This window comes from Diabrotica undecimpunctata, chromosome 9 (genome assembly GCF_040954645.1).
Source record: "Diabrotica undecimpunctata isolate CICGRU chromosome 9, icDiaUnde3, whole genome shotgun sequence".
Classification (NCBI taxonomy): domain Eukaryota; kingdom Metazoa; phylum Arthropoda; class Insecta; order Coleoptera; family Chrysomelidae; genus Diabrotica; species Diabrotica undecimpunctata.
Window position 1 is genome coordinate 124,658,775 of NC_092811.1, and position 23,047 is coordinate 124,681,821.

A 23,047-nucleotide genomic window follows, 5' to 3' on the forward strand; every position below is an offset into this window, starting at 1 on the left:
CTTATAGACACGCTTTTTCATTGTATTCTATACACCAAAATCTAACGGATTAAAATCTGGGCTACGTGGTGGCCGAGGAAAATGACTATCACGACCAATCCAGCAAATGGAGGGTGGGGGAGAACATCTATCTACCAAGAATCTGTATGCTGTAGAAAAAAATGTTTCAAACAGAAATATGGCTGAATTATTGAACAAAAATGTTTATTGTAAAAAATGAAGCCTTCTATCGGAAACAACGCTTGAAGCGACTGGCGACATTGCATATCCCTTACGCACGTGAAAATCTTTAAATAAAATTTGTATCAACTCGGCGGTAAAAATTCAAGAGTCCCCTATTGACAAAATTAAAATGGTTTTTAAAGGTGAAGAGGTTTACGCTTCTGCCCTCACTAGAAGTTTAACAAACAAAAAAAAAATTATTTACTAAAAATACACTTTACAATGCCTGACTTGCTTTTTTATCGTATGAATATCTTTTATTTATATTCATATATACAGGGTAAGTCATGAAGAACTTTACATACTTCTACCATATGTAGAGTCCCTCAGGGAGCATATCATGTGGCCACTAAAAAATGTCAACTCCTCTTCTTTATTAATTAACAGGGTGATTTGTGTAATTGACCATTTATTTCATTTTACTGTAGTGTTTATACGGCTCATTTGATTTTTTAATTTTTGCATGATACAGTACACTACTATCAAGCATTCGACTGGTTTTTAAATGCAATAAATGATTTTTAAACTACATAAATAGCCAATGAAAACGACAGATGCGATAATGTTGTCGCACTTTTATTAAATTTTTAGTGAACGATCAAATCTTACCAAAAATAGAACAACCATAATAAAGTATCAAATTATAAGGTATTAATTTAAACAAATGTTATAAATTTCAAACATTTTAATTAAAATAAGTTCCTACAACATAATCTAATACGTAGAAAATTAACATCTTTACTGTCACTTTGTATTATCTCTACGGTAGAATCAATTGTTTTTCAATTTTAAATTTTTACTCATAGATCGTATTTGGGCATTATTTTCGATAAATAATAAATTAAATTGATTAAAAAGTCAAACCTCTTGTATGTGCTAGTTTTTGTTGATTGTAAATGATTAAAATTTTATGTCAAATAATAATACATTGCATCAACTGTACTAAATAAAAATAAATCTAAAAAAGTTTAAAATGAAGGTTGGCGTTGACCGTTTGACGCTTCTTGATATTTTATACCCATTGTCATTATTGTCATTATCAATTGTTATTTATGTGTACAAGAATACATATTTCTTCTGTCATATCTACGTTAAGTACATTGTGTTAGTTTTGGTAGAGCTTTTGTTACTTTCGTTCAAAATGCCACATCAGTTTTCGACCACAGAATATGCAGACATAATATTTGTTTATGGATTCTGTAATGGGAATGGTAGGGCTGCTAGTAGAGAATATCGCAGGAGATTTCCTAATCGTCGAACTCCCAGTCATCCAACATTTGGGTCAGTTTTTAATTATTTGCGAGAAAATGGCACTTTTCCTAGTGGAACAACAGAGCGACATGTAGATGAAGCGCAGGAAGATGACATTATGGACACCGTTACTATGAACCCTACAATAAGCACTAGACAAGTAAGTCGGGAACTCAATGTTACTCAATCAAAAGTAAGTAGAGTCTTACAAAAAAATAATCTATACCCATATCACATTCAAATGGTTTAGCGACTACATGCTGGAGATGAGATCGATAGGTTGGAATTTTGTAGATGGATTAACAATAATCGACCAACGCTATACAGGACACTATTTACAGATGAAGCCCAATTTACCAGAGACGGGATAAATAATTCACGAAATTCACATGTGTGGGCAGAGGAAAATCCCCATGCTATTCGAGAACGTCATTCTCAGTTAAGGTTTTCGGTTAACGTGTGGATTGGTGCCATGAATAACCAATTAGTAGGTCCTCACTTTTTTGATGGTCCTTTAACAGGGCAGGTCTATTTGAACTTTCTACAAAATATTTTGCCGAATTTGCTTGCCAACGCGAACGTTGCTATCCGAGGGATGTATTTTCAGCATGATGGGGCACCTCCACACTTTTTACTGGCAGTGAGACAACATCTCAATAATGTTTATGGCAACAGGTGGATAGGACGTGCAGGTCCTATTTCGTGGCCTTTAAGATCCCCTGATTTCAATCCCGTTGATTACCATATTTGGGGACGATTGAAGCAACTAGTTTACGCAGTGAATATTAATAACCGACAACAATTAATTGATAGAATTATACATTGCTGTAATATTATTAGAAACGATCCCCAGAGTATCCGTAATTCAATACGTCAATTAACAATTCGGCAACAAAAATGTGTACAGGCTGCAGGGTTCCATTTCGAAAATCTATTTTGAATTATTTTTATTTTGTTACCATTATTGTATCTTTTCCAGTTCTAATTTATGGGTTTATCATAACTATGTACATATTTTTAGTTTTTTTTTAAATTGTTCTTCGTTATTGTTAGTAGTTACTGTTTTTTGTTGTGCAGTGACTCAGTTTATTATTTCAATTAAAATGTTTGAAATTTATAACATTTGTTTAAATTAATTACCTTAATAATTTGATACTTCATTATGGTTGTTCTATTTTTGGTAAGATTTGATCGTTCACTAAAAATTTAATAAAAGTGCGACAACATTGTCGCATATGTCGTTTTCATTGGGTATTTATGTAGTTTGAAAATCACTTATTGCATTTAACAAAAATATATACAGGGTGTAATATTTAATACGAATCCCTAAATTAATTTTTCCAAAGCCAGTCCTGGAATTTTTTAGTTTAGCTAATACCAGTCGAATGCTTGATAGTAGTGTACTGTATCATGCAAAAATTAAAAAAATCAAATGAGCCGTATAAACACTACAGTAAAATGAAATAAATGGTCAATTACACAAATCACCCTGTTAATTAATAAAGAAGAGGAGTTGACATTGTTTAGTGGCCACATGATATGCTCCCTGAGGGACTCTACATATGGTAGAAGTATGTAAAGTTCCTCATGACTCACCCTGTATAATTTAATAATTTCGATTAATTAATTTTAATTTAGAAAATTTATTTCTCTCCGCAATTGGTCATTTGATTGACAGTTTGATCTTACTTTAAACCGGCAAAAATTATTTCAATATTAAATCGGCAAAAAAGAGTGAAACTAGCTATAATTATTCCTTTATTAAAATTACTGCAGTGTTTGTTATTTTTCAGATTTCTAATGCATTTCTAATATTGCGCAATATATCGCAGCAGATTGTGCCATTTAAAAGCTCCTGTGTCGAACTAGCAGGTGTTAAAGAAAATGAGAGATATTTATATCACAACCTAAAGCCGTTTATACACAGCTGAATACAATCTCGTTTTACTTAATAATTTGTATATTTTTTTTTCTTCTTCTTCATGTGCCGAGCTCCATTATCGAGCGTTGGCTATAGTAATTTTGTTGACGGCGGCTCGGAAAAGAGATGCAGAGGATCTCCATGATGTTCTTCTTCGACCTGGCCCTCTTCTTCCGTCTACCTTGCCTTGTATTATTAAATGGAGTATATTATATCTCTCTCGGTGGCGCATAACATGGCCAAAATATTCAAGTTTGCGATTTTTAACTGTTTTGACGACTTCCGTAACTTTTCCCATCCGATGCAAAACAATTTCGTTACGAACTCTATCCACCCAACTTATTCGTAGGATTCTCCGATACACCCAGATTTCAAAGGCTTCCAGTTTCTTGAGAAGTGTATCCGTCAAAGTCCAACCTTCGACATCATACAAAAGAGTAGAGAACACATAACATCTCACTAATCTAATTTTCAGACTTAAAGTAATATTGTTTCCACATAACAGTTTCTTCATCTTAAAGAATGCAGCTCTGGCCTTCTCTATCCGTATTCTAATTTCTTTGCTCATGTCCCAGTTCTCATTTAGATTACAAGCAAGGTAAGTGATACTGTTAGTTCTCTCCAGTGGTTCACCATAAGCTGTTACCACTTCCGGTTGTATTGGCGTTTTACTGACGATCACCTTTGTCTTTGCGGTGTTTAGCTTAAGGCCATATTATATATAAAAAAGAAATATTTGAACAATTTTTAAGTAAAAAAAAAACTATTATATTTATGGTTATAATTTTTTTAACACATTATTAAGATGGCTTTGAGGTATACAAAAACATTTTTTTAGCTCTTTTAGTTGTTTTTCGCCACTGCAGAATAATGCAAATAATAATAAAATGCATCTATTCCAATAGATGCATTTTAATTTGGGAGACACTTTTCCGCCTTCCTGTAACAATTTTTTTTTTAAATTCAAATCGGTTTCAATTCATGAGACTTAAAAAACTACGTGAGAATAACGCGTTTAAAGTATTTTTACTGTTTACTGATGGTTCAAAAAAAGGAAATAACACTGCTTGCGCAGTATACCAACAGAATTCTGGAAAACAACATAAATATAAGTTACCTGATGAAGCCACCATCTACACATCCGAAATTCTGGGTTTAAAGTTTCCTCTTTCTCACGCTTTGACAAAGGAAATGAAGAACTGTGTAATATTTACAGATAGTAAAAGTGCAATAGAAAGATTATGTGTAACAAATAAATCCAAGCAATTGACTCATCTTGATATAGAGATTTTAAAATTGTACTACGAGGTTTCAAAGCTCGGAGGAGAAGTTCTTATCGCATGGATCAAAGGCCATTCTGGGATAAAGGGTAATATAATAGCAGATGCTTTGGCAAAAGAAGCATTATCAAGCGGAGAAACCATAGACAACAATATTCTACCGGTGTCAGATATAGATGTATATAATAAACATCGGCTCAAATTAAAATGGCAAGCCAATTATACGGAATCCGAAAGTCAGTCATCCTTTAAATATTGGCAACCCACACTTCTTAAAAAAGGTGGTTTCATTCAGAGTCCAACAGAAGTTTCATTAAAACTATTAATAGGCTAAGGTCAAATCATGCTCTAACACCTTCAAGAATGTACAAAATGAATTTAGCAGACACTCCAAACTGTACTTGTGGTAAATATGGAGATTTAACACATATCCTATTAGAATGTGTAAACCAACAAGGAAATATTACATGGTTATATGAAAACTTACGAAAACTAAATGTCTGTTTCCCATTTCACATAAATGAATTAATTTTCTCTGGAAACGTAGAAATCTTTAATTGTATTTATCAGTTAATAAGAAATTGTAAATATAAACTTTAAACAATATAATGTACTTACCATAGAATTAAGATGAAACTTGTAAGCAATTTGCCAACATACCAATCATGTAATAAACTTTTTAATACGAAAAAAAAAATAAAAATTATAAAAATAAAAATAAAAATAAAAAAAATTAAAAAAAAAAAAAAAAAAAAAAATGTAAAACAAAATTATTATAGAAGATGACCAAAACAAAATAAAAAATATATATACATATTATATACAATATCAAAAAGCAATGAAAATTAAAACTTACATTTAGTGCTAACTCGAACTCTGATTCTGACTCTGTTGTTCTATGAATATAAATTACAAAATAGTCTGGTCAATTGGCTATGCCAATTCCATAAAAAAAAGTATTTTTACTATAATTTTATCAAATGAAATGGTCATATTTATTTTTTTACCTGTAATCAGGCATTCCTGGTGCATATTAGGTGCTCTTATTGTCTAGAAAAAGCTGTAAATGTCAAAGTTTTTTTTCATAATTCTGTCCTCTTTGACCTTCTACCTCTTTTTTGGAGCTTCTTGTTCATTCTTTTTCTTATTCTTCGTGCTTTTTTCTTTATTTTTTTCACAGTGTTACTTTTTTAAATCTAATAATCGCCGATACATGCACTTGGATGGGTGAAGAAGACACTCCAATTTGTTTATAATGAAATTATCTCCGTACTCATTGGAATCAACAACATTCGCGTACGTTTTGCTGCCACTAAACTGATGTAAATAATGTAAAATACAATATACAATTCTGAAGATCTTTTTAAAAATATTTACAGTTAAATCACCTTCCATTTTGCCAGCGGATCTTTCTTATTAGCTAAATAATCAGTTTTATTATAAACAGAGAATGGGAAGCATGTAAAAACATCATACAAGACGCGGCCAAAGAGACCCTGGGTCTACAAAAAAAGCCCAAATCAACTGAAGGACAGTGGTTGGATGAAGAGTGTCGTAACATAACAGAGAGGAAAAATAATGCATATCAACGACTACAACAACGACATAGAACACGAAAGGCAGAGGAGGAATATAGAATGCTAAGGAGGGAAGAGAAGAAAAAACATCTCAGAAAAAAAAGAGAACACATAGAAAAAGAACTCCAAGAAATGGAAGAACTAAATAAACCATCAGAAACCAGAAAATTCTATAAAAAACTTAACAAAAGTAGAAAAGAATTTAAACCAAGAACAATGATGTGTAGAGGCAAAGAAGGAGATATAGTAACTCAACAGAGTGAAATACTATAAAGATGGACAGAATTCTTCAAAGAAAAGTTTGAAAAAAAAAACGAAGATCCACTATATGATGGAATTATACTGGATCAAACGGATACCAGAGAAACAACCCCCCCTTCAGTGGCTGAAATGCAAGAAGCAGTTACCAGACTGAAAAACAACAAGTCACCTGGATTAGACAATATTAGCGTAGAATTAATAAAGGAAGGTGGAGACTCCCTACTGAATGCGATACACGAACTAATAGTGAACATATGGAATAATAAACAACTGCCACAAGACTGGAATATCGGAGTAATTATTCCAATACATAAAAAGGGAGATCAGCTCCAATGTAAAAACTATCGGGCAATAACGCTACTGACTGTGGCATATAAAATACTGTCAAATATTGTGTATGACCGATTGAGACCATATGCGGAACAAATAGTTGGGGGATATCAACGTGGTTTTCGCAGGCAGAAGTCCACAATAGATCAGATCTTCGTCTTGAGGCAAATCTTGGAAAAGACTAGTGAATTTAATATAGACACACACCATCTTTTCATTGACTTTGAGCGTGCCTATGATAGCCATCCATCGAGAATTTCTGATCCATGCACTGAAAGAGTTTAATATTCCAACTCAACTCATTGATATCATAAAAGAAACACTTAAAGTACAAAGCAAAATTCGAATTCAAAACGAACTAACAGATACAATTCATGTGAGAACGGGCCTACGATAGGAAGATGCCCTATCCTGTATTCTATTCAACATCACATAAGAGAAAATAATTAGGGAGTCAAAAGTCAACACCAGAGGAACAATAATAACAAAAAGTGTACAAATATTGGCATTTGCAGATGATGTTGATATCATAGCTAGAAGCGAAAGAGAGATGATAGAAGCATTTAATGCGATAGAAAGAGCGGCACAAAACAGTGGCCTAAACATTAATGAAATAAAAACCAAATACATGAAGACCAGTAAATCGACAGGCCAAAGAAACCTACAGAATCTGACAATAGGAGACTATAACATCGAAAGCGTGAAAAATTTTACATACCTAGGTTCACTAGTTACCGCAGATAACAATGTCAGTATGGAAATTAAGAGAAGAATACATATCGCTAATCAAACATATAATGGACTAATTAAACATCTAAGATCTAACAACATCACAAGAAAAACCAAATGCAAAATATACAAGACCCTGATAAAACCGGTTCTTGTATATGGATCAGAGACATGGACACTGTCGAAAAGCGATAAAAACCTATTAGGCACATTTGAACGAAAAATCCTTAGACACATATATAAGGGGGTAAAGGAAAATGACATATGGCGCAGAAGATATAACTTTGAACCATACACAGCATACAATGAACCCGAGATCATAACATCCATAAAGATCGGACGTCTGCGCTGATTATATAACATATAATAAAACATAAATATGAGGCAAACACCAGTAGAAAGAAGGTCAAAGGGAAGACCCAAACTTAGATACATGGAACAAATGGAACAAGATCTGAAAACACTTAAGATTACCAACTGGAAAAACAAATCAAGGAACAGAACAGAATGGCGGAAAATCCTAGAACAAGCCAGGACCCAGAAAGGGTTGTCGAGCTACTGATGATGATGATGAAATAATCAGTTTTGTATTCTTCGTACCACATGGAAAACTCAACCTCGTTCAACCTTAAATTTTTTTTACTACGTCATAATCAAACCGAAGATTTTACTTAGAAGTCAATAAATTTTCCTGGTAATTTCCCAATAATTGAATAATGCTCATCAAAGACGTAAAACCTCCCTTTATCTATGTGCCCTCTTCAGATACTGTCAAATAAACAGCTTCATTGCTATCTTCCTCATCAATTTCGTTTCTTCCTTTACTCCTTTTTGAGTTACAAACTCAAAACGTTGTTTTGAAGCATTATGCATTTTTGATGGTGGCGAAAAAAGAACGTTTTCAGCCCTTTTTACCGTAAACGAAGAATTCTCGTAATATATACTACTAAATAGTCTTTGATTTCAATAAATTGGAGATTCAATAAATTTTCTCCCACAATAACACTGCACCTAGTACCTCTGTCCTTTTGTTGTGTAAATACAATTTCACAATTACATTCTTTGCACTTGGATGTTTCAACTTAGCCACGCGATATTACCCCTCCTTCCACTACATATGGTCAGTTGTCTTATATGGTGTCACAGCATGGGTCTTGAAAATGTCTACTATTAAGCGCTGAGAGATTTTTGAAATGTAATCCTATAGACGAACTCTAAAAATACCGTGAACTGCTAAGCAAACAAATAAAGCAGTTTTCAACAGAGCAGAAGCAACTCATCAGCTGATTGATAGCGTCAAATCCATTAAAATAGCATATCTTGGACATATAATGCATTCAACACAGTATAATATTCTTCGACTAATTATGACGGGTAAAATCGTGGGATGCAGAATTGGTAGAAAACAGGCCTCGGATTTGAAGGATATTAGATAATGGATTGGGAGAATAGCCCAAGAGGGGAAGAGTCTTGCCGTGTTAATTGCCAACATTAATAGGGCAGTCAAGACGAAGAAACTCTCGATAATAGGAATTAAAGTTACTTATAAAACAGTAGATAAAAATAAAAAAGGCAACGGATCTTTTTCTATGTCGAAAGATTGTAATTATATGTAGGAGCTCTGTAAAAATGAAATTAAAAAATAAGAATAAGAAAGAACAAAAGAGAAATAAGTAAGAAGAAATGTGCACTGAAACTATTATTATGGCACTAGAGAATTTATAAGTAATTCTTCTTGTTTATTGGCGGATTAATACCACTATGGAAGGTTGTCACTCCATCTTCTGCGCGGTCTTCCGATACTTCTTCTCCCGATTGGTAACTTATCTCTTGCTATTTTGACGACTTTAAGGGTCTCCTCCATGGTACTTATGTGGTTATTCCATTCTTTTTTCCTATTTTATGTCCATTCATTTATACACTGTACGTTACATTTTCTGCTAATGTCTTCACTTCTTTTTCGATCTCTTAGCGTATTTCCTGAAATTGTTCTCAGTACTCTCATCTCTGCCTTTTCCAGTAGCCTTTGCGTTGTGGCTGTGTCGGGTCTTGTTTCTGAGGTATATGTCATTATTGGTCTTACACTGGCTTTATAAATTAACTTCATCTCAGTGTTAATGTGTTTGTTTCGCCATATAGTGTTATTAAGGCATCCTGCAAGTCTATTTGCTTTTTGTACTTGATCTCTCACTTCTTTGTTTAGTTCTCCATAGCTAGACAGTGCAATTCCCAGGTATTTTATTTCCATTATTTGTTCAATACTGATGCCATCAATTTCTATTTTACGTCTGGTTGGTTCTTTGCCGACTACTATTGTTTTAGTTTTCTGAAATGAAATTGTCATATTAAATTCTTTTGCTCTTATGTTAAATCTGTGGACCAGTCTTTGCAGACTATCTTCATCTTGGGTTATCAATATTGCGTCGCCTGCGGAACAGAGTATTTTTATTTCTTTGTTTTTCATTCTGTATCCTCTTCCTTTGTTAACGCTTTTGATGATTTTATCCATGATCAAATTAAAGAGCATGGGACTCAATGAATCCCCTTGTCTTATTCCGCTGCCTATTTTTATACGTTCTGTAAGTTGTCTATCTATTCTGACTTCCATTTTGTTGTTTTGGTAGATGTTTTTGATAGTTTTTATAATATTTAGGGGAAATTCTCTATTATACAGAAGATGGATGACATCTTTGAGTCTTACTCTGTCAAACGCTTTCTTTAGTTCAATCAGACACAGAAATGCTGGTTTATTATACTCCAGTGATTTCTCAGTAAATGCATTATAATGAATATTGCATCTCTACACGATCTTACATTTCGAAAACCCTGTTGTTCATCTGCTAAACTTTTCCTCTGATTTATTAGCATTTGTAAAATTTTAGTTGTACGTTTTAGCGTAGTATATAACAAGTTTATATCTCTGTAGATTTCTGGCTGTTTTTTATCTCCTTATTTGAATAGTAGAATAATAGAATTAATGTTGTCAATTGTTCTGTCATTGCTGCTCCACAATATTTCAGTACCTAATTCGTTTGGTATCCCTTCTTTACCTGCTGATTTTCTGTTATTTTAAGAGTATTTTCTGTTCTCTTAAAGTATTTTCTGAACTTCTTGTACATTTATATTAATTTCTTCATTTGTGGTAATTTCTGGCGTTTCCGGTTCTAGCGTCGTTTGTTCTTCCTCTTCATAAAGCTTTTTTAGGTAGTCAATTTACGTATCCTTTTCTATGTGTTTTGGTTCTATCAGTTCCTTTATCTTCGTTCTTTGACCTCTTATGAAGCGCCATATTTCATTTTGTAGACCGTAAAAATCATGTTCCATTTCTTTCGAAAAGCGTCCCCAGTGATCATTTTTTAGTTCTAAAATATGAACTAACAAATCAAATGGAAAGATTAGACATACAGTTAATAGTATCTGTACAGAAATATTTATTTTTCATTGTGTTTATCAACAATCTTTCAGATACCCTCGGTATGTGTTATTTTCTACCGTCGGTGATGTAATCGATATTCCTCGGTAAAGTCGGTCGATGTGCACTCGGCTTAAGGCTTAGCTAAGCTTTGAAAATTGAAACGGAACATATTGCAGAACAGCCGGGTCAACGGAACGAGTCGAAATGAAAAAAATTAACATGACGAATGTCAAAGCTCAGAGAATTAATAACAAGGGGACTTTTTAGAACACTCCATTTTACTGCCAACATAAAGTTCGAAAAGCGAGGAGTGTAAAATAAACCTGTCTTTAGACGGTTTCCAAATGTCGGGAAAATAATTACGCTCACAAAATCGATGCTTCCGCAAGGACGGTAGTATTGGTAAAACGAAAGGATCTGTTTAATCTTTCCTACGGTTTTTTTTATTTAAAAAACACGTAAAACTATAAAATTATTATGATTATCAATGTATACTATTTATTGATGATTTCCTTATTGACATTTCTGTGATTGTTATTAGCAAGCAAATATTTTGATAAAAATAAAAATTAAATTACTGTACAAAAAATGTATTTTTATGGCTACATACTAATTTCACGATAATTGTATGTACAAGAATTTAGAAGAAGAGTTGGAAAGAGCATGATACTGCTAACCTTCAATACGCTCACCCAAAGATGTTTGGAAGGCACTCGACATCCAATGGTCCACTCTATTATATTACATAAGAAATACGAAAGTAAATTGCTCTAGTAATAAAAATATGAAGCAAATAATTTCTAAATTAAATTAAACAAAATCCTTTTATAATCTCTTTTTTTACGGTATTAAAAATAAGTTATTTACAGCAAGCACTTTTAGGAGTCCGTGTATGGAGAAGAGCAGCCACAGACAGACAAGGGTGGAGGCAAAAAATAAAGGAGGCCAAGGCTCATTTTGGGCTGTAGTGCCGTAGAAGAAGAAGATTTACAGTCAATTCTTTTGATATAATTTATGTGCATTACACATTTTATGCGGAAATGTTTGTTTGCCTAGCAATTTTACCTTCTTTACTCAACGTTAAAGACACTTCCATGTTAATTAACAAAATTCTGAAAATATTTTGATTTTTGAAACATATTTTTATTTTATATTTTCCTGCAAAATATTTGTGACAACCATACAACCAGATTAGCAAGGACTATTTGAGGAGCAACTGCGCAAAAAACAAATAAATCCAGTCTTATTAGGGTGCGTTCCTTACGGAGACCATCACATGGTATCCTCGCCTGGGTACAATCGAGGTACAATCGACAATGAGTTACGGTATAACTGTCTGGGGTGGCTCTTCTAGTATAAAGGACGTTTTTGTCACCTCGGGGGAACAATTAAGGGTCTAACCACCTTCTGATATCTCCGGGTGCTCTGTAGAGGGCTTCGAATATACTGTCGAGAGCTCCTCTACTTAAGTCCATTTTCGGGTTATGGACTTGAAAAATATTTATCTTCGGTGTCTTGCCTTGAAAAAGGCAAGATATTTCTTACATGACAATTTCTTCATCGAAATAAAAACACCAAGTTAAGTTTAAACAATTCTCAGCCACAGAGTATGGAAAATAATTGCAGGAAGCAGAGCCTCGAGAGCACTAAGCTCTCGGAGAGCCCATGAGGGACTGACTTGGCTGACCTGAAAATCGCCAATATTTATATGCGCTGTTCGAGCGATAAATAGGGATTTCCAGGTCAAGAGCCAATGGGAAAATTCGAGGCGGGGCGATGCGCATCAAAATGTGTACTAGTCCACAAACTATTCACACAGAGGCATTCGATGACATTTTCAAGGCCCAAAAGCGTATTGTCAGATGTATTGTAGGTGTTCCGTATGGTTGGTCTTGTAAAAACCTATTTAGAGATTTGAATATATTAACAGTGTATGGGATTTACATTTTGGAATTATTGATACTAATTCATAAAAAAAGAAGAATGGGTCGAGACAAAAAATTGTTGAGAACGATAAAAGTACGCAAGACTGCATACCTTGGACACATACTAAGAAATAATAAATATAGTCTTCTGCAGGTCATCATGCAGGGTAGAGTCGATGGCAAAAAGGGAATAGGTAGAAAGAGGAAGTCATGGCTGCGAAATATTCGAGACTGGACAAACATGACTGTAGACGAATTATTCCACGTTGCAAAAGATAGAGAAGCCTTTAAAAATGTGGTCGCCAACCTCCGTTAATGGGGACGGCATAGGAAGAAGAAGAATTTATAAAAATAAAAGAACTTTTTTATGTAACAGTGATATTCACTCACACAACACAAGAAATAAGAGACAGTTTGTAGTACCCTATCGACATTTAGAAATAAGTAGGAAGTCATCTACTGTCTGTGGTTTACTACTGTATAATCAACTTCCTCAAAAATTTAAAAACATTCATTCAACTACAGCTTTTAAAAACCAAGTCAAAGAGTACCTAGTGACCATGTGTCCTTATACATTAGGTGAATATTACCAGAGTGTATCTGTGAATGCCCAAGCTGTAACATAACCAAATTTAATGTTATTTTAATTATATTATGATGTCCATGTTGTACGTTTTATATGTATTTTAATGTTTTAAATATTTTTAATGTATTGTTTTCATTTTGTTGTAATGATTAATATTTATAATTTTAGTTTGACTTGCTGTAAACCTTGTTGTAAATTACAGTCAAATAACTATCTATCTATCTATCTATCTATCGCCTAGATCATAGCACTGATAGCCCAAGGAAATAACCATTTTTTCATGACACTCGTCTGGCCACGCAAACGACAATTATTGTTTTGAGTAGTATGGACCTCTGTAACAAAAACCTGTATGTTTCCTGCAGTCGATTTTTTGGACTTAATTAGTTATTAACAAGTTAATGTCAAAAAAACGGAAAATTTTTGCTTTTTTCGTCTATCAGCATAAAGTGAAGCATTTTAAACAAATTTTAGAAGAAAAGAAACTTATAAGTCATATAAAGTATGTGCTTTTAAATAACGCTAATTAGATTTCTTATCGAAGATACTGGGACCTTTCGTATTGAAAGATGCGTTCGGCAAAGAGATAACATGTCTCCTAAATTATTTAAAATTTTGCTAGAATACGCTTGTAAAACAATAGATTGGAACGAAAAGGACATCAATGTAGATGGAAAATTCTTAAATAACCTTAAATTTGCAGATGATATCGTTCTTATTGCAGACAGCTTTGATCAGGCACAGATAATGCTCCAAGAACTTCATACTGCCACAAAAAGAGTTGGTCTTAAAATAAATTTTTCGAAAACACAATCTATGACAAATTTGGTCCACAACAAAAACATTTAAGTAGAAGACAAAGATATTGAGCCAGTTGTCTCCTATAAATACTTGGGCCATGAGATCAGAATAAGTCGAGACAACCAAACAATCGAGCTGAAAAGAAGAATAAACCTCGCTTGGGCTGCATTTGGAAAGATGAAGGATATTTTTAGGTCTAAGTTTCCAATGTGTCTGAAAAGAAAAGTATTTAATCAGTGTATTTTGCTAGTGATGACCTACGGCGCAGAAACCCTAACACTCACAAGAACAACAGTGAGTAAACTACAAGTTGCGGAAAGGGCAATGGAGAGAATAAGTTAGGGATTTCTCTACGTGATAGAATACCCAATGCTACTATAACGCACAAGATCAGGAGTAGTAGACGTTATTGAAAGGATAACAACACTAAAGTGGAACTGGACAGGTCATGTAGTAAGATCAGTTGATGACCGGTGGACAAAAAGAATTTTGGAATGGAGACCCTGAATACAAACAGAAATAGAGGTCGACCCCCAACGAGATGGTATGATGACATAAAAAGAGTGACTACAAATTGGATTCAGATAGCGCAAAATCGGTCTAAGTGGAAAAACATGCGAGAGGCCTATGTTCAGCAGTGGACGTTAGAGGCTAGTTGATGATGATGATTATACCACCGGATTCATTCACCTTTTACTTTGATATGTAACAAGTGCAGCTCCTTCCACGAATACCTATTAATGATGCTTTTTATGCTCAGCAAGTAAGTTTTTACGGAAGATATGGTTGGACGAGGATCGATGGAAGTATCATCTGCTTTACTTTGTCATCTGGATTCATTAAATCTTAAAAAAATGTTCGTTTATTGTGACGAATGTGGAGGGCAAAATAAAAACTCCCATGTTATCCATGCCTTCCACTATAAGTTGAAGAAAAAATCGCCTGAAAACTTAACTAAAATTCATCTTACATTTCCTGTTAGAGGTCACAACTTCTTACCAACTGTCAGAGTATTTGGGCGCGTTGAAAATGCCTTAAGAAAATGTGCTTCTCTAAAGACAAAAGAAGAATATGAAATAATTTACCGCTCTTTTGGAGCTGTAAAAAGCCTTTCATCTGACTGGATTTTGTATGATGGAAAAATTGATAAAATATCAGATGTTAAAAATTACATTGAAGAAAAATCATCCTTGACCAATAACCATTACTTGCTTTGAACACTTTAAGTTCAAAAGTAACCCTTAAGTTCCTAAAACGTTTCTTAAGAACGGTAAAAAAGACTCACAGTTGACAATAGAAACCGCGAGATTATTAAGACCACTAAAAAAAATCGTTAAAATATTTACTGATACAAGAATTTGGAAATACGTGGAAGTAAAAGAAGACCCTAAATGGTAAAAGGACATTCTAGAAGATGACACTGTTACTGAAGGTGATGAACTGGAAAAGGAATGGAAAGAAGATGATATAGACCTACATATTTGAGAAGCTTTGTTTTATAAATAAATAATAGTATTTTCATATACTGGTGTTTTTTCTTTTATTTTTGCACTAATAATTGTATATTTCTCCAAGTGAATGTAAAATATATTATTAAAACCATATTTTTGCTTGTCTTCGACAGAGCTTCAAATAGTGGGAGAATTTGCGGTTAACTCTTTTAGCGGACCATACAAGTCAAAACTTTCATCCCTAATCCAAAATAATCGCAAATTTTTAAATCTACCATAGTAGTTATTATAGAGTAAATCGTTGGTTATACATATATTAATTTCCATTCAAATAACACTTATTCCAACTAATACAGTGAAAAATATTTTATTGTGGATTATGAAAACCGTTTCATTCATTTCAGCGATTTATTGTAAAGTCCTAGTTTCACGCTGCTGTTATAATGAATTGGGAACATTTCAAGCCTTGGAAAGCTAACAAAGATGTATGATTTAATGCACAAAAGTTGTATACAGCGACCAGAGAAGGAAAAGGAGAAAATAGAAATAAAATTGTTTTCCTTGGACCTGCAGTGTTATATTCCACACGAGATTTTCTTTTAAAAGAAAAATTAAATGAACAATGGCGGAAAACCTGTATAAGTTCCGTTTTTAACATATTTTTTTTTCTATCAAACAAAGCTATTGGTGATTATTTTAATTTACTTCCTAGTAAATGTTTAAAACATTAATTCAGAATATTTATCATGCATTTCTAAACGGAGTATAATTTTTTTATTATAATTTTCGTTGATTTTTCCCCTGGTAATATCGTTTTGTTGTTTTATTTTTAACAGAAAACTGTACATATAGGAGCAAAATTGCCTTCAAATATTACCATTTTAACATTTCCCAATAGCTATTTATGATTTCTACGGTTAGGCAAAACTCATTACAATAAAAATTTGATCCTGTTGATCTGTTAAAAATAATCGTTTGGATGAAAAGTCGGAATTACTATTATTTTTAAATCTCTCGCATTAGTTCACTGTCATTTTGTTTGAAATTTCCGGCATTGATAACTCTGAAAAACTATGAATTTTAAATTAAAGTATATTCATTTTAAATATAAAATATTTTGGTCGAAAAAACACAAATTCCAATTTTAAAATGATCTCTTTTTTATGAAGCAAACGGCTGAAAGTGGGTTTAGTTCAAATTATATCTTTGATGGGTAATAAAAATTGTATTTTGACATATTAACTGTATTAAAAAAATGGTTATTCAGTGTATAATAGTGTAGGCATCATTTCCTTTGCGTTGATCTCTTTCATAGTTACATTTTTCTACATATTCACAGTTAGTAGGGGAGAGTAGTACACAATGAGACATGGTACACAATAAGACAATCTAATAATTTTTCAAATTTACCGCCATGATTCAATTCTACAGTCAACATTATCACAGAAATGTCATTTTACAGCGCCAGTCAAAATACCATCATTTCATTCGTCACCTTGTGAAAGTTACACTGATATACTGTTTAATTAAGGTAAGAAGTTACGTTTTATATAGTTTTGTTGACTTTTTATTGAAACTTATTGTTGATTTGTCTCAATTTGCAAGTGCATGAATAAAATACTACAGTTAAGTTGGGCTAACCTCCAATAGTCGTGTTTCAAAACTAAAACAAATATGATTATTTGCATTTGTTTACAATAATGCTACTTGGTACACAATGACACACTGGGTGATAGTATACAATGAGCTTGTCCCATTGTGTACTTCTAAAGTTTGTACCAAGTGTGTATACTATAATAATATGTTGTATAGGTAGAATAAAAGTTTATTATGTTTGTTACTGATATAGTGCGCAAAGAAAAACCAATGAGTCGAGCGACATTTAGCTCCGATGATATGGCAAGTGCTGTACAAGATGTTTTGGACGAAAAATCATTGGGAACTGCTACCATTAAACACGGAGTAAAATTTTAGACCTTACAAAGATATATATCTCAAAAAACGTACTAATCCAGAGACAATTCCTTTGTGTGATAATATCAAAACATGTAGCAAAATGAGCTACGGATTAACAACCATTCAAGTACAAAATGTAGCATATAATATGGCGATTAAAAACAATATTCCAGTTTTAGCAAATTGGATCAAGGATAAAATAGCTGGACTCCAATGTTCCGTTAATTTTTTAATAGGCGTGGGAACCTCAGTATACGTCAACCAGAGGGTTGCAGTTTATCAAGATTAACATAATTTATTCCACACATTGTCAAGAAGTTCTTCGACAATTTACATACCGTTTATTCTATATGTCGTGGTGGGGAAAGGTGTAAAACAGTTGAATAGTTGTACTAGCAGTGAAAGGGTTACTCTTATTACCACATGTGTCATTGTATGTGCGAAGGGTACGTTTCTGTCATGGACTTTCCAAGGAATATTATAAGGAACATATGACATAAGGGTCTCCATCTTTTACACTGGGTTTGGCAAATCCAAGTGGATGGATGAATATCTAGCTGTTTGTCGACGTTATTAAACACTTCATCAAGTTTGGCAACAGTTCAATTGAAAACTCTTCCATACTGATCTACGACAAATCACGAGAGTTACGTACCATATTACGTTGTTAAACTGGCAAAGGATAATCGTGTAATCATACTGACTCTGCCTCCTTATTGTAGTAACAAACTGCAACCCCTTGATGTTTCAATTTTTGCTTCCTTAAGAGCGTATTACAAGACCGTTATAGACTCATGGTTGCTGAGCCATCCTGGTAAACATATTTCAATATACCAGATAGCACAATGTGTGAAAGAGGCATATATGAAAGTATTAACACCTACTAATATTCTGTCAGGTTTTAATAAAACGGGAATTTTTGCTCTTAATAGAGATATTTTTTCTGAAGCTAACTTTATTGGAAGTTCTGTAACTGATAGACCAAATAAAACTGAAAAGTCAAATTCACAACCAGAGTCGACAGAAATGTCTATTGTGATTTCCAAGTGATCAATTTATATCATCCTTATCGAAGACACCTGAAAAATCGATAATGTCTCAAAACTCTAAGTCAGTGGTATCTTCAGCGAATTCAAGTTCGTTCATCTCCCCTTACGAGTTAAAGGATTTTCAAAAGCAGAAAGGAGAAAAGACAAGCAAAACTAAAGAGTACAATTTTAACTTACACAACTGACTTGGATCGGTTAAAACTACAAGAGCAACCAAAAAATGACTCCTCATAATAATAAACGAATTTAAAAGGTAAATTTAAATGAGGTCAACAGCTTAACACGAGAACAGAAAAAAAAAATAAAAGAACTGATAGCACTTCATCTGGGGAGAGTAAAGAACTAATCAATTATGATGATTCTTCTGGTGACAAATGTGAAAATTTACAATTAAAAGACGGTTATAGCATTGGTGCTAGTACAGAAACTTACAATTATAGTTTTGTATTGGTGAAATTTAAAAACAATATATTTTATGTTGTTAAAGTTCTCAAGACATTATACAAGAATGAATAACAAGTTTCCTTTTTAAGAAGAAGTGGTAAATTTCAAGGTTGCTTTATTTTTCCTTTAGTTGAAGACATTGCTGCAGTAGCAAGGTCAGGTTGTATAAATTTACCAAAGCCAAAAAATGTACATCAACAAAACAAACGTCTTGCATTATATTTCAAATTTTATGTGAAGTTTGACAGTATTAGATCCGTTTTCTTGAAATGAAAGAAACTTTTCTTTCATTTCAGTTTTTTATTTTACCTTTAAAATTTCTATTTTCAATAATAAAAACTACTATATGTATTTACTTTAACAAAATATCAAAATAATACCACTTGAGTCATTGTGTACCACAAATGGTACTCACTGAGACGGATGTACATGGTTAGAAAAATAATCATAGATTTTGTTTTTTCACTCATGAGGGAATATTTATTTTAGATTATATTGAGCAAAGAATTATATTGATGCCTGGTTAACTTAGTTTATAGACAAATTCAAAAATGTTAATTTAAGAAATAAAAATGTACTTTTTGTCTCATTGAGTACTACCTTCTCCTAAGTGTCTGCATTTACATTGCATTGGAACATCCTGTAAATAGTAAATTATTACTGACTAAAAATTTGATTTAATGCTTCAAATATCTATTGGGCCGATAAGTAACCTTTTTCGCCGATGAGGGCGGTGCTCTAAAAAAACTTTAGTTCTAGAAAGTCTAAACATTTTCAAGGCATATATAGGTATGTCAAATTTTAGCGCAATGCAACTAATAATATATTTTTGACAGCTGAAAGTTGACTTGTTTTGAAGAATGATGGATATGGAGAAAAACGATTTTAGATCTCTCATTAAACACTTAAAGAAACAAAAGAAAAGGCGAATACGTATTATGGCTCTAATACTCCTGTAACGTTAGTCACTTATATAATCCAAACATTGTAATTATAGTTTAAAAATAAATAAATAGTCATTATAATCACTAAGAGATAGACAATTTCGATTTCCTACCGAGTAGATACTTCAAATTCTTCGATTTTGTAGTATGTTTTGCGAGAATACGCACATTTGGAAGATATGACGCTGCATCGAATGATACCGACAACTTACAGAAGCTATAGAAATAGGCAGCGGAATAAGACAAGGGGATTCATTGAGCCCCATGCTATTTAATTTGATCATGGATGAAACCATCAAAAGCGTTAACAAAGAAGATGATACAGAATGGGTAACAAAGAAATAAAAATAGTCTGTTAGGCAGACGACGCAATATTGATAGCCCAACATGAAGATAGTCTGCAAAGACTGGTCCACAGATTTAATATAAGAGCAAAAGAATTTAATATGACAATCTTATCTTAGAAAACTAAAACAATAGTAATCAGCAAAGAACCAACCAGATGTAAAATAGAAATTGATGACATCAGTATTGAACAAGTAATGGAAATAAAATAACTGGGAATTAGCTATGGAGACCTGAACAAAAAAGTGAGAGATCAAGTACAAAAACCAAATAGACTATCAGGATGCCTTAATAACACTATATGGCAAAACAGACACAATAACACTGAGATGAAGTCAAGAATTTATAAAGCCAATGTAAGACCAATAATGACATATTGGCCAGGCCAAGACTGGCTGAATGGGTCGGAAAGGTTATGGCCACTGTATTTTGGGATTGCAAAGGAATAATTTTAATTGACTCGAGAAATGTAAAACCATCAATATTCAATATTAATATGTATTATTGGACTCAAGAGACAAGAAAACTAAGATCCATTATTGACTACATTATCATGAACCACAAAAGCTCCATCAAAGTGAAAGACACCAGAGTGAAAAGGGGGGCAGAGTGTGGAACAGATCACAAACTTGTGGTGGCATGGATGGAATTCCCCTATATCTGGACAAAACAAAAACATACATCGATTGTTACAACGGGAACGACAATAAACGAAAAGAGGCTCAAATTACATCTATTGCAGGAAGAATCAATAAAAGATTTATACAAAAGAAGACTAGACCAAAAACTAGAAGAATTCAGATATGACACGTTAGATGAAATGCATGAACACATAAAAACCTGCCTGATTTCAGCGGCCTTAGAAGCTTTTGGAGAAGACGACCAAAGGAACACCCATCAGAATATCAAATTAAGGGAAGACACATTGAAATGCATAAAATAAAAGAAAAAAACTACACATAAAATACCTAAACACCAAAAAACAGGAAGACTTAGACCTATATAGAGCGAAAAACAGAGAGGTAAAGAAAAGAGTAACAAATGAAAAGAACGAACGATGGGAACAAGCATGCACAGAGATAGAACGACATATCGAAGGAACGAGAAATTCAGAATCATGGCGAATATTAAAAGCACTTCAACGAAATAAGACAGAGAAAACCCAGATCGGCAAAATTAGTGAAAACGAGTGGCAAGAATACTACGTAGAACTACTTACAGAAAACCGTCCCCAATTTCAGGAAGAGAATATAGAACATGCAGGAAATGGGGCATGCGACCAGATAGAAATAAGCCTGGCAGAAGTTAAGAGAGCAATCAAAACATTGAAGAACAAAAAAGCCAAAGGACCCGGAGGAATACCAAACGAACTAATTAAAAACGGAACGGAAAAGTTATTCCGCATGCTACATAGAATGTTCGAAAGAGGACTAAATGGAGAAGAAATACCTGCGGAATGGACACAAGCATACATCACATCCATACATAAGAAAGGAAACAGGAAAAAATGTGAAAACTATAGAGGAATTAGTATAATATCGTCGGTAGGTAGACTTTACGGGAAAATTATTAAGGAAAAACTAGAAACTGAAATAATAGGAAAAATTGGAGAAGACCAAGCAGGGTTCACAGTAGGAAAATCATGCCTAGATCATACGTACACATTAGAACAACTGATAGAGAAGAAAATGGCAAAAGGTAGACCGGTCCATCTGGCCTTTGTTGATCTAAAGAAAGCATATGACTCAATACCTAGAGTCAAATTATGGGAAGCAATGAATGATCTCGGAATCCGACAAACACTAATAAAAGCAGTTAAAGCACTATACAAAGAAAACAAAGTAGCTATTAAATGTGGAAATAAAGCCTACAATCCATTTAAGACGACAAAAGGACTTCTACAAGGCTGTGCTACGTCCCCTACTCTGTTTAAAATATTCTTGGAAAAGACACTCAAACCATGGAGGAGAAAGTGCGAAGGAATGGGCATACCAGTAAGAGACGAATACCTATACACCTTAAGTTTTGCCGACGATCAAGTAGTCATCGCACAAGATGAAGAAGATCTCAGCTTTATGCTCAGAAAACTAGAAGAAGAATATAAAAACAACGGAATGGAAATAAACTTAGAGAAAACCGAATACCTAACAACAGAAAACAAGAATATGAGAAACCTAGAGATAGACGAGAGAAGACAAATAAATGGAACAGATAAATTCAAGTATTTAGGAACCATAATATCGAACCAGGGAACAACAGAAGAAGATATAAACAACAGACTGAGACAAACAAGAAACTGTATAAAACAACTAAACTCAGTGTTGTGGGATAAGAACATTACGATAAAGATAAAAAAGAGAATATATAATACCCTGACAAGAAGTATCCTGACATATGGGTCCGAAAACTGGACAATAAACAAGAGAAATAGAGGTAGAATAAGAGCAGTAGAAATGGAGTTCCTGAGGAGAAGCTGTAGACTTACAAAAAGAGACAGAATTGAAAACGCAGAGATTAAGCGGAGAATGGGAGTGCAATCAGACATAATCGACTATATAGA

General features: G+C 33.3%; 1 protein-coding gene across 2 annotated transcripts in view; it reads right to left on the reverse strand.

Moving 5' to 3' along the window:
* Positions 1 to 23,047, reverse strand: part of LOC140451404 (uncharacterized) — a 326,716-nt gene that overhangs the window by 87,009 nt on the left and 216,660 nt on the right. The window lies entirely within an intron of this gene.